The 12,784-nt window shown below is 38.3% G+C and overlaps 1 protein-coding gene across 7 annotated transcripts in view; it reads left to right on the top strand.

The window, feature by feature from the left end:
• Positions 1-12,784, top strand: part of INPP5A (inositol polyphosphate-5-phosphatase A) — a 408,827-nt gene that overhangs the window by 161,119 nt on the left and 234,924 nt on the right. The window lies entirely within an intron of this gene.

Genomic DNA, 12,784 nt, shown 5'->3' with positions numbered 1-12,784 from the left:
TGTTTTGCATATGGAAAAAAAAAAAGTAAAACTTTTAAAGGGATCTCTCTATTGGTATTAGATGAGGGACAAGCAACACTGAAATGGGCCATGAGGAACAGGTTTTCCCTCAACAATTATCTTCTTAGTAATAATGGGATGGTTCCATTTTTATGTTGTTTGACTAAATACCAACTAGTAACCATCACTATTCAATCAGTTCTGACTTGAAATGCCTCAGATCATGGCAACCTGAGTGACTTCAGTGACTGCTGTATGTATTATGTTAGGGTGGAATTTGGCCCATAATGTCCTTGAGACTGTGCAAGACTATACAGTAATGGAGACACTTCACATGTTTAGTGTACACCAGGCTAATTACTGGTCCATTGAAGTGTAGCATGTGTGGGTGTTTGCATATGTTCTTGGCATGCAAGAGAACTGGTAGTTGATGAAACAAGGCCCTCTGATTTCTTTTCAATTTTAACCAGGCAACTCCTTAATTTCTGTGACCATTGCTTTCTTTGCTCGGCATAAGCAAGGCTACTAGACATGAGTAAATTAGGAAATTATAGTTATAGGGCACACCCATGCCTCTCCCACCCTCTCCCCACTCCCACATAGAATTTGAAAATTTGTACCATGGTAGCTACAAAATGCCCAACCATATTCCTAGTATATACAGGAAAGTCCAGTACAAACCATCAGTCTAGCAACACTCTCCTTATCAAAGGTCAGAGAACTGTGAGCAAAGAGTCTGCAGCCACAAATTCAGAATGCAAGGCTCCTGCGTGGCTGCACTGAAGGCTAGTTTAGCTCACTGACCTACATTTATTAAGTTTCCTCTGATTTGAGGCTTTTTTATTTCTTAATATATACGTTAGAAAAGGTTTTTTACTAAAAACCAACAGACAGACAAAACTCCCCAGAAACCCTAAATACAGAAACCATTTGAACATGAGGATTTAATATTGTGGGAGGAATTTGTGAAGGTGGTTTTTTTTCCCACTGGGCTAACCCCTACAAAGTCCTGACAGTCTACCCCCTTGAGTATAGAACATGAAGGACCTCACAGGGCCTTGAATTTGTGAGAGTGTATTTTGAGGGGTTGTATATGTCTGTGAGGGTTGTAGCTGTATTCTGGAAGAGGCTTCACATTGGGATGGAAATTTACTGTTGAGTACAGACTTATTTTTTTAAAAGGCATAATTTTAATAGATAATACAGCATTCTCGAGCACTTAACTGCAGTAAATCAAACACCTTGTAAAATACACTGTTGGTATATATATTTGTGTATTGAAGATTCATCCTGTCCCTGTTAAGAGTTGATTGAGTTTTAATTGGTCCATTAAAGTGCTGGTCTTACCTTTAAAAACAAACAAACAAAAAAAACCCCTAACCCACAGTTTTCACAGTGGAGAGATATAAATGATGGTGGCGTCCCACAGTGGTCTGTAATGGTACCAGTGCTGTTCAACATATTCATAAATGATCTGGAAAATGGGGTAAACAGTGAGGTGGCAAAGCTTTCATGTGATACAAAATTATTAGAGTTAGTTAAGTCCAAAGCTGACTGAAGAGTTACAAAGGGATCTTACAAAATTAAGTGACTGTGCAACAAATTGGCAGATGAAATTCAGTGTTGATAAATTCAGAGTAATGCACATTGGAGAACATAATCCCAACTATACATACAAAATGATATGGTCTAAATTAGCTGTTACCACTCAAGAAAGAGACCAGGGAGTCATTGTGGATGGTTCTCTGAAAACATCTGCTCAGTGTGCAATGGTAGTAAAAAAGTGAACAGAATATTAGGAAACATTAGGAAAGGGATAAGTAATTATAGAGACTTATATAATGCCACTAAACCAATCTATGGGCCACCCACACCTTGAATATTGTGTGCAGTGCTGGTAGTCCTACCTTAAAAAAAAAAGATATATTACTCCTGGGGGCATTCTGTGCCAAAAAAAAAAAAAAAATTCTGCACACCATATTCTAAAATTCTGCAAATTTTATTTGTCAAGATAACACTATATAATCATGCCAGTTTGTTATTTTGGTAGTTATTTCAATATACCTATCAGCAAGTATGTCTGTAACAATAGAGAGAGAGAGACAAAAATTTCCCCAAAAGTAAGGAGTTGCCCTTACTTTTGCCACCGCCCCCAGCCAATACACCCAAACACCCTCCCACTAGAGCCCAGCTGTGGGGCCCCCTGGCCCAGATACCCTCACTTCCTCACTCTCCCAGATCCCAGCTGGGGCCCCCCAAGCCCAGACACCTACCCCCTTGACCTCCCAGAGCCCAGGGACCCAGAGGGAGAAACAGCTTGATGCTCTGTCCCAGGCTTGTGTGGCGTTTCCTGCACGCCACCCTCTCCTTCCCTCAGGGGATGCTGGGAACTACAGTTGCCAGAAACCCTCTAGCTCCTTCTCCTTCCCCCCAGTAGTGTCTTCTATGTGCAAGCTGAGCTGTAATTACCTAAGTCGCAATTCTTCAACAAAAAAACCTTCAAAAACAGACTCCAGCGAGAAACTGCAGAATTGGAATTAATTTGCAAACTGGACACCATTAAATTAGGCTTGAATAAAGACTGGGAGTGGATGAGTCATCACACAAACTAAAAACTATTTCCCCATGCTAATTTTTCCCCTACTGTTACTCTCACGTTGTTGTCATCTGTTTGAAATGGGCCATCCTGATTATCACTACAAAAGTTTTTTTTTCCTGCTACTGATAATAGCCCACCTTAATTGATTAGTCTCGTTAGAGTTGGTATGGCAACACCCATTTTTTCATGTTGTCTCTGTGTGTGTGTGTGTGTATATACACATATAGATATACTCATCCTACTATATATATATACTCTTCCTACTGTATTTTCCACTGCATGCATCCAATGAAGTGGGTTTTAGCCCACGAAAGCTTATGCCGAAATAAATTTGTTAGTCTCTATGGTGCCACAAGTACTCCTCGTTCTTTTTGCTGATCCAGACTAACACAGCTACTACTCTGAAACCTGCTCCACCATAGACTTCCTGTGTGACCTTGGGCATTTAGTTTTTCTGTGTCTCGCTTCCCCACCTGTAAAATGGAGATAATAGTATTTCCTTACCCCATACAGTACATAATAAATTAAATACGGGGGGAGGGTTAGCTCAGTGGTTTGAGCATTGGCCTGCTAAACCCAGAGTTGTAAGTTCAATCCTTCAGTGGCCATTTAGGGATCTGGGGCAAAAATTGGGGATTGGTCCTGCTTTGAGCAAGGGGTTGGACTAGATGACCTCCTGAGGTCCCTTCCAACCCTGATATTCTATGGAATTTCAAAATTACATTAGATGTAAAATTTCAAAACTTGAAATGGGCTATAAAGCATTAGGTATCCTTGGAGGGGAAAAAATGAGAGCGCGAGAGGGCTGTTCCACCCTAATGGTGGTCCACGTAAGTACACTGAGCTAATGTTAACGTTTAACAAGAGGATTACAATAGCAAGTAAGTGTCCTAAAAATAAAGAAGGGTAACATTTATTTAATAAAGTGCATTATTTTATCTTAAAATTATGTCCTCATTACTAAGAGAATTGTAAAGTTAATTTTTATTAGATTAATGATATTTGAGTAATATTTTCAGTTGAGTCTGTTTCAAATAATTGGCCATTAATTGAAAAAGGAAATTGAATTGAATTTATCTTGTACATAAATCCTGTCAAAGTTATTAATGGGTCTCAGAAAATATCGGCCTGTTCCCAGAAATGAATGGAGCACACTGATTCTTCTGAGCTGATTAGCTGTGGCAGTTTGGAGTTTTGTTAAATAAAAAAGATGATTTAGGAAGAGAGACATAATTGAATTTAATACAGAGGGAATTCAAATGCCTGATTAGTTCTGAGAGACCATTTCTTCTATTAAGCAGTTTCATCAGTAATTTTTATTTTTACAAAAAATGCAGATTTTCACCAGGAGGTGGAGCTAAAGTATTAACTTGTATTGTAAATGGGTATCTCAATACTGAGAAAATCTGTGATTTAACTTGTTCGTTTAGTAAGCATGTAATAAATACAATGTTGCTGCTGTGAGCATTTTTCAAAAACATATATTTAAACAGTAAAAGAGAAAGTGAATTCTACTCATAGGTATGAGTGACATGAATACAAAAGCTCCTTGGTTACAGGAAGAGGCCCAGAAGATGTTATGTTGCACTGATGCTTAAGCAGGGCAGTTTGGGATACAAGTACTGGGATTGCCCTAGAAGCCAGAAATTTGAGAAAGTGGCAACACTGAGTCCAACAGAAACTGAGTGGGTCACCAAAGACCTATGGGATCAGGGTTTTTCTGTGTGGGAGGAGACTTGAGGTTGTATCACAGGGCAGAGTAGAGCACAAAGAACTTTCTAAAGGGCAATTTGTAGGCTCAAGAGACTGGTTTTAGAGAAGAATATTTAGAATCTGACTTGGATTTCCAAGTATTCAGAGGCTCACCTATCATTTCAGGCCAGATTTAAGTGTTGTTTGCACCTTGATGTGAAAGGTGGAAATCCACCAATGGTATGGGCAGATGTTTAAATGCCTTTGAAAGAAAATGCCTCAGAAAAATACTCCATATTAAATGGAATGAATTCATTTATAACAAATGTCAAGATTTGTCAGAGAGTTCAACAACTTCTTATCTCCAAAGTTTTCCAGAAAAGAAGATGGAAATATCTGGGACATGTGTTAAGAATGAAGTCAGATCACCATTGGGCAGCTGGAATAACACACAAAGGGGCTGACCAAAAGAGTCCCTCGATCAAACACTAGTTAGAGAGTGAAAACTTATGGGACTTAACAACACAGAAAACGTGCAAAGAGCGGCTCAGGTAGACAAGGATGGCAGTCCATTGTGCCCTAGGTGATGTCTAATGGCAGAGGAAGGATTCATTTTTCATTGTTCTTCTGTGGTAGTTGGGAAAATTTTCTGTAGATCAATCTGGGGAAGGTCAGAGAGATTTTAAAACAGTACACTCTAGAGTGTACCCAAATAATGTTATAAAAATTACATTGGTGATATTTTTCATGTCTGAAAGAGGCAGGTAGTAATGGGAGAAAGCAAAGCTCTGTAAACAATAGAGAGCATGTGATCTTGTTTAAAATTTTTGCAGCCAAAATAATGGTATCAAAGAGTAAGAAATTTTACTTGTAACCTTTAGGGGACTGGATAATTCTAAGGCTGTGTTAAGGACCGGTCAGTTTCTGAGCATGGGATCCAGCTCACTATGGGGTTTCGTTGCAGGAAGAAGAATGTCTGGTTCTAGGAGACAGAATCATGTTAAGACTCTTGTCTAAAGTGAGCCAAAAATTGTCCAATCTTCCCACTAATGGGAACCCTCTTTTTTTCTTTCTGCTCTTTTCACTGTGAACCACTTACATCCATCTCCTGTTTCAGCCATGGGCCGTGTCCCACCACTGCACCACATACAGCTGTTCTTCCAGACAAGACTTGGGGCTGGTGTCAGCCCACATGTCCAGGCTTGCCAGGAACAGTGAGATGCTCTGGCACAGACCGGAGCAGCTCTGTGCAGCAAGATGTGCTGGTGGAGAAGACATGGCTCCTTTCTGTGTGAGGATGAGGACTGGAATCCTCCCCCAGTCAGTGGACTGGGACAATACAAGAAATTTTGTTTGAGACAAAAGAGACTCTTGATTGTAAAGGGTTGTGGGGTCACTGTAAAGGAATAAGTGTGACTTTTGCATGTGGAAGGAGACATATGGGAAAGAGATGGAAACTGAGTTAGTTTTGCTTTTCTCCCTCCACCTTAGAACACAAAGGATGAGTACACTCATCCTTAAAATTCTATCGATTAGGAGAACATTGTTTGGTAGTGGTAATGTTTGGTTGGTGGGTAATATTTGCTCACTCAGCTGAGATTTACAACCTATGGCTGCTCATATTTCACCGACCGCAGTGACCAAGCATTCCTATTTCTGGTTGCTTAGGAGGTGCAACTTTTCCTGTCTGATGTGAGCTTCCCAATTATATTTTTTTAACCTCCAAATTATATTACTGGAATGCATTCTATATGGGCTGATTGGAAGGCCAGTCAGATGCTTCAGCCAGAGCCAAACTCAGCTGCTAACTTACTTAGAAATGCTAGATCTTCTTGTTTGATTCCCATCTGTTAGCTCAACGACACTGATGGGGCCAAATGAAGTAACTTCCATTCCTTATTGGATTTATATGGTCTAATATTTGCCAAGTGTTTGACCACATCTTCTTGGCGATGCCCTTCACAAGTGGTTGCTGCCAGTAGCTGCCCTTACTAGGTTAGTATGCCAGCTGAGGTAGGGTCCCAGGGTATGACACTGTGGAGCACACGCAGCTACTTGGAGCCACCAGTGAGAAGTGAGTGAGTTGCCAGGACTACCTGCAAGCCAACTGCCTTTCATGGGTGCAGCTGTCTACTACACAGAGGTAGTTGAACTCACTTCATGCATCCCAAAGTGCTAGTTAAGTGAAGCATATTTCAGCTATTCTTCATAGACTGCACTAGCATCCACCTCACTTCCAGTTTCAGGCTGCTGGCTAAGATCTGCATTTATAGGTCTATCATAGATGCCACGTATATGGAAAGTTTTTCTTTTTCTGTTAGTCTCCAGAAATAAAAATTATTGTATGTAAAAGTAATACTCTGAAAATCCTTGAGCACTTTTACTAAAATATTCTGGAAAGTTACAAATATATGCTCGTCACCAGACTTTGTGCATCATTTCTAATCAAATGTCTCCACTCCCACACAGTTGACTCACTTTATCATTGTTTTATTTTTTTTCCAAAAGTGCATTAGTACAAACTTATAATAGTTTAGTTCAGCTTTAGCAAACCTTTGAATTAATGTGCCAAAATGTTTGTAGTCTTAACATACTGCAAAGACATTTTGAAACTCTAATTTTAACAAGTTTTATATATTTCTACTTTTTTCTAGTTGTTTGTTTACTTAGAAATGTGAAACTCAAATATGATTCTTTAACAGTATTGTTTTCTACTTGATTTTGAGAAAGCTACTTACCATGTCTTCACCTCTGATTTACCCTTTATTAAAAAATAGAGATAATGAGGCTTACCCACATTTGCAAAGCAATTTGTGATTTTAGGATTAAAAGCTCATTATCAATGCTGGGAAACATTATTTTTTTCCATTTTAAACATTTTGAAAGTGTTACTTGCATTAGTTGATACTGAATTAAATGTAAATATGTAAACTAATTACCATTGAGTCATCTATTAAAATAAACTCTTAAATGACAGATGAATGGTAGGTAGAAATAGCTCAGATAATTTTATCTTGTAAAGACAAGACTGCACTATTTTCTCTAAGAATGCATGTGCTACTATTATACTTATGCTAAGGCTTTCTTTAACATCTAAGAAGGTTTACCATTGGGTAAACGTGAAGGTGCTGTCATACTAGACATGGAGATGGATACCTGCTTGGGGACTGCACTGAATTAATGGTAATTCTAGATGTTGATTGATATCTTTCTCTAGCTCAGGCAGTACCAAACAAGCCATTTTAGAGGACAGGCGTGGTACAGCTAAACCAAACTTGTCATTTAACAAAGGACTTGTTCTTAAACATATGATTGGAAACATTTAAAAAATACTTTCAGCTTCCTTTCTCTCTGTTCACCATTTCTGGCATTCAAGAATGTTAAAAGAAAGAACCTGAACATGAATGGAAGGTGCCCTGTTAATTTATGGTTTTGTATTGTTTGATTCCATAGGTCAAATGTGCTAATTTCTCCCACATGTATTAGGTGATCCCCTACATTATTTCTTATAAGGTCTTAGTTTTTGTGAAAAGGTTGGTTCCCTGACAGATGAACCAATGAAAACATCAAGAACTTGTGACAAATCAATAAGAGTACAACAAATTGATGTTAAGGATTTTGAAACAATGCCCAATGCATCAAGTTACAGGGAAATTACAGTGGCATGATAAACCACAATTATTTTCACCCACTATTGGTAATTAAGTTAAAGACTCAAGAAATGGTTATGACTCATAAATCTTGAATAGCAAAAATAAGGGTTAGTTATGGAGATTTTTTTCATCATAGTCTAAATATTCTCTTGTCATAATGACATCTGCAGAATTCTCAGTTAATTTCTAATTATTTAAATGTTTCAGGAAACATAAAGCAAGGATTGATATTTTGCTAAGTAGAAAGACTTTTAAAAGGCATGAGATATTATTTTTGCTACTAACATGCTTATCTGTGAGTATATCAAGCTTGTAATTTATTTTAATTGTAACAGTTCTTTTGATTTTTGTTGGTGCGCAAGTGTGTAGGAAAGTGAATAATATCGTTAGACTAAAAGAGAATCACCATGCAGGTTTTCCCCTGACATGGGGAGGCAGGTGTCCTTCTGTTGGTCCTCTTTGGAGCTGTGAACAGGCTCAGATGAAATGTTGGTTTTTTGTTCTAGATTGTCATTTGGTAGAGATTTAAATTCTTCAAACAGTCCTTTACCTAGAAACTTAAATTGGCTTTGAGAAAGGGCTCAGAATTAATGGTTACAAAATACGTCATTCACATTTCCCTGATACTATTTTTATTAATTCTAAAATGGCTTGCATGAACTAGGTTAGTCACAACTTCTACCAATTCCACATAATGGCTTTAGAATTTTTACTAGTCTATATTAAAACAGATACCCATTTCAGTCTTTCCTGTCAACACATTTAAAAACCCCGAAGGCAAATCAACAGTAATACAAAGAAGCTGTTTGTTTTTGGGATATATATAGTGTGTAAACCAGGTGGTTTTTTTTAATTGAATTCCATCCTGAAAGGGTGTACAAGAGAAATTAAAGCAGAGAGAAATTTTAAAGAAGAGAGAGAAACTAAAAGAAAAAATACAAATTGAAATTCCTCTTAATGTGGAAGTATAAATGATGCAAAGCCAAGTAAGGCCTCATGGTGGCAGTGCCTTTCAGTGGTTAGATATGTTTACCTCAGTTACTGGAATACTTTGTGATACTTTGTAATGTTTTTGCACATTCCCTGTGAGTCGTCTTCTTTCCCCACCCCTATTTTCCCCAATATAGTATCCGTTTCCATCATAAAAGCCTGGTTTCGGTGGACTTTGGATTAGATGTAAAACTTTGTGTTGTTCTGAAACTTGTCTTACAACATGTCAGTGTTTATTTTCTACTTTTTAATTTTGTAAATGAAATTATGCCCTTGAAAAGTGCCACATTAACAACTCTGAACCTCTCAATTGAAGTACAGAAATCGCTTAAGTGAAAGTTTCCCTCCAGTGCTGAATATTGTAGTTTTTGTGATATGGACACATCCACAAAAAACTAAAGTGAGGACAGCAGTTCATTTCACATAGGTTACCAAACTGCTGTCAGAAGATCACTTCCAACCTGCCTGGATTTGAGTTAGTACCTGAAGAGTATAACCCTGAATATACCTCCCCTTACCCACTTGAGTGAGCCTCTTAAATCTATTTATCTGTGTTAGTTTTGGTGATTTTATTTTTAGTGTTTCCTGACAGTTCTAGAACTCAAAAAGTTTAATTACAAACAGGAAAGAGAGAAATTTCACAGCTCAGTAGTCCGTAATGTAGATTTAAATCTGTTTTTGTTTGTTTGTTTTTCATTTATAAATATTTGCCACTCTTTAGAAAATTGGGTGTTGTGCATGCATGGTAGCTTTTTAATTTGTAGAATCATTCCAATGTTATGTATGTATGGCTTGGGTTTATATTCCACTGAATTCCATACTACAGGCTTGCACAATATACTGCAAATGTTCTGAGGGAGAGTGGGTTAATTAGTAAATAATAATTACAAAGTATATTTTCATAATAAACCATACTTTCTTTAGGTAAACTATATGTATTTCTAAAATTCTCTGAATATGTATCTGCATAATAGTTTATAAATGCTTAATCAGAATTGCTAATTCATCTATGTCAACTCATATTTCCATTATTTGTATTTATTCTTTCATTTATTTTTGGTGTATAGAATCTGATCTATAGCATTGATATCTGTGAGAATGCAGAAAAAAGTCAGCCATTACTAACCAAAGCAAATAAAACACAGTTACATCTAATGTGGCTCACTTTCCACTCAGTTCAAAACTCTCATGTAGATTTATGTTCCTGTAGACAGGGGACTCCTCACATTTTCCTTTGTGACCCTATAAACAGCTAACAATTTTCTAATGTTTGTTTAATAATTATAACTGGCACTTGTGTAATCCAAAAAACAAACATAGATCTCAAAGCTCCTTACAAAGGTAGGTGAGTATCTTCAGGGCAGGGACTGTGTCTCACCAGGCCACTGATCCTATACTGAGCTCTGTTTTAACCATTGACTGTTTTTAGTTAAATTTGCTTTTGAGATGAAATCTTTTCAGAGAAACTGCTCAGACCATAGATGGTGGCTATGTTATAAAACTTTACTTTGTGAAGACTGTAGGAGTAGTATGTGCATCAGGGGAGCTAGAGAAGGAAGAGAGTCTGTCACAGAGTAGTCAGCTAAATGTAGATTTCTGTATTTAGCAGTAGAACCCGTCAGTTGCATAAAGGGTCTTGTACTGAGCTCTGTATTTCAGAAGCTGCACAGGTAACAGAGTATTTAACATGGGATCCCATTAGTTATATGGAAACTATTGGTTTATCTTGAGTTACATTGAGAATCTGTATTGAACCAGGAATTTCAGCTTTCACGCAGGAAATGATATCCTTAGCTTGGAAAAACTCTACTTCCAGAGAAAATTATTTACCAAAGCAGGGAGTTCCAGCAATTACTTAGAGAATCCTCCAATTAATAAGAGAATATTATGGAAGTATTTATTATTACTTATGATTTATTAAAAAGAAAAGGAGTACTTGTGGCACGTTAGAGACTAACACATTTATTTGAGCTTAAGCTTTTGTGAGCTACAGCTCTGTAGCTCACGAAAGCTTAAGCTCAAATAAATGTGTTAGTCTCTAAGGTGCCACAAGTACTCCTTTTCTTTTTATGGGGAAATAGTTTTACTTTGTGTAATGTAACTTTACTTTGTGTAATGACCCATCCATTCCCAGTCTCTATTCAAGCCTAAGTTAATTGTATCCAGTTTGCAAATTAATTCCAATTCAGCAGTCTCTCATCAGAGTCTGTTTCTGAAATTTTTTTGTTGAAGAATTGCAACTTTTAGGTCTGTAATTGAGTGACCAAAGAGATTGAAGTATTCTCCAACTGGTTTTTGAATGTTATAATTCTTGACGTCTGATTTGTGTCCATTTATTCTTTTACGTAGAGACTGTCCAGTTTGATCAATGTACATGGCAGAGGGGCATTGCTGGCACATGATGGCATATATCATATTGGTAGATGTGCAGGTGAATGAGCCTCTGATAGTGTGGCTGATGTGATTAGGCCCTATGAAGGCGTCCCACCATCAACCTCAGCCTGGGCTAGTCCACACAAGAGATCCACTTCCTGGACACTATGGTGCTAATAAGCGATGGTCACAAACACCACCCTATACCGGAAACCTACTGACCGCTATTCCTACCTACATGCCTCCAGCTTTCATCCAGACCACACCACACGATCCATTGTCTACAGCCAAGCTCTACGATACAACTGCATTTGCTCCAACCCCTCAGACAGAGACAAACACCTACAAGATCTCTATCAAGCATTCTTACAACTACAGTACCCACCTGCTGAAGTGAAGAAACAGATTGACAGAGCCACAAGAGTACCCAGAAGTTACCTACTACAGGACAGGCCCAACAAAGAAAATAACAGAATGCCACTAGACATCACCTTCCGCCCCCAACTAAAACCTCTCCAACGCATCATCAAGGATCTACAACCTATCCTGAAGGACGAACCATCACTCTCACAGATCTTGGGAGACAGGCCAGTCCTTGCTTACAGACAGCCCCCCAACCTGAAGCAAATACTCACCAGCAACCACACACCACACAACAAAAACACTAACCCAGGAACCTATCCTTGCAACAAAGCCCCTTGCCAATTATGTCCACATATCTATTCAGGGGACACCATCATAGGGCCTAATCACATTAGCCACACTATCAGAGGCTCTTTCACCTGCACATCTACCAATGTGATATATGCCATCATGTGCCAGCAATGGCCCTCTGCCATGTACATTGGTCAAACTGGACAGTCTCTACGTAAAAGAATAAATGGACACAAATCAGACGTCAAGAATTATAACATTCAAAAACCAGTTGGAGAACACTTCAATCTCTTTGGTCACTCGATTACAGACCTAAAAGTTGCAATTCTTCAACAAAAAAACTTCAGAAACAGACTCTGATGGGAGACTGCTGAATTGGAATTAATTTGCAAACTGGATACAATTAACTTAGGCTTGAATAGAGACTGGGAGTGCATGTGTCATTACACAAAGTAAAACTATTTCCCCATGTTTATTCCCCCCGTCCACCCCCCACTGTTCCTCAGACATTCTTGTCAGCTGCTGGAAATGGCCCACTTGATTATCACTACAAAAGGTTACCCCCCTCCCCCCGCTCTCCTGCTGGTAATAGCTCACCTTAAGTGATCACTCTCGTTACAGTGTGTATGATAACACCCATTGTTTCATTTTCTCTATGTATATAAATCCCCCCCCCTGTATTTTCCACTGAATGCATCTGATGAAGTGAGCTGTGGCTCACGAAAGCTTATGCTCAAATAAATTTGTTAGTCTCTAAGGTGCCACAAGTACTCCTTTTCTTTTTGCGAATACAGACTAACACAGCTGCTACTCTGAAACCTAT

This window comes from Chelonia mydas, chromosome 7, assembly GCF_015237465.2.
Source record: "Chelonia mydas isolate rCheMyd1 chromosome 7, rCheMyd1.pri.v2, whole genome shotgun sequence".
In the NCBI taxonomy this organism is placed as follows: Eukaryota; Metazoa; Chordata; order Testudines; family Cheloniidae; genus Chelonia; species Chelonia mydas.
Note: the sequence above shows the minus strand (reverse complement) of the source record. Positions and strands in the feature narration are given on the sequence as shown.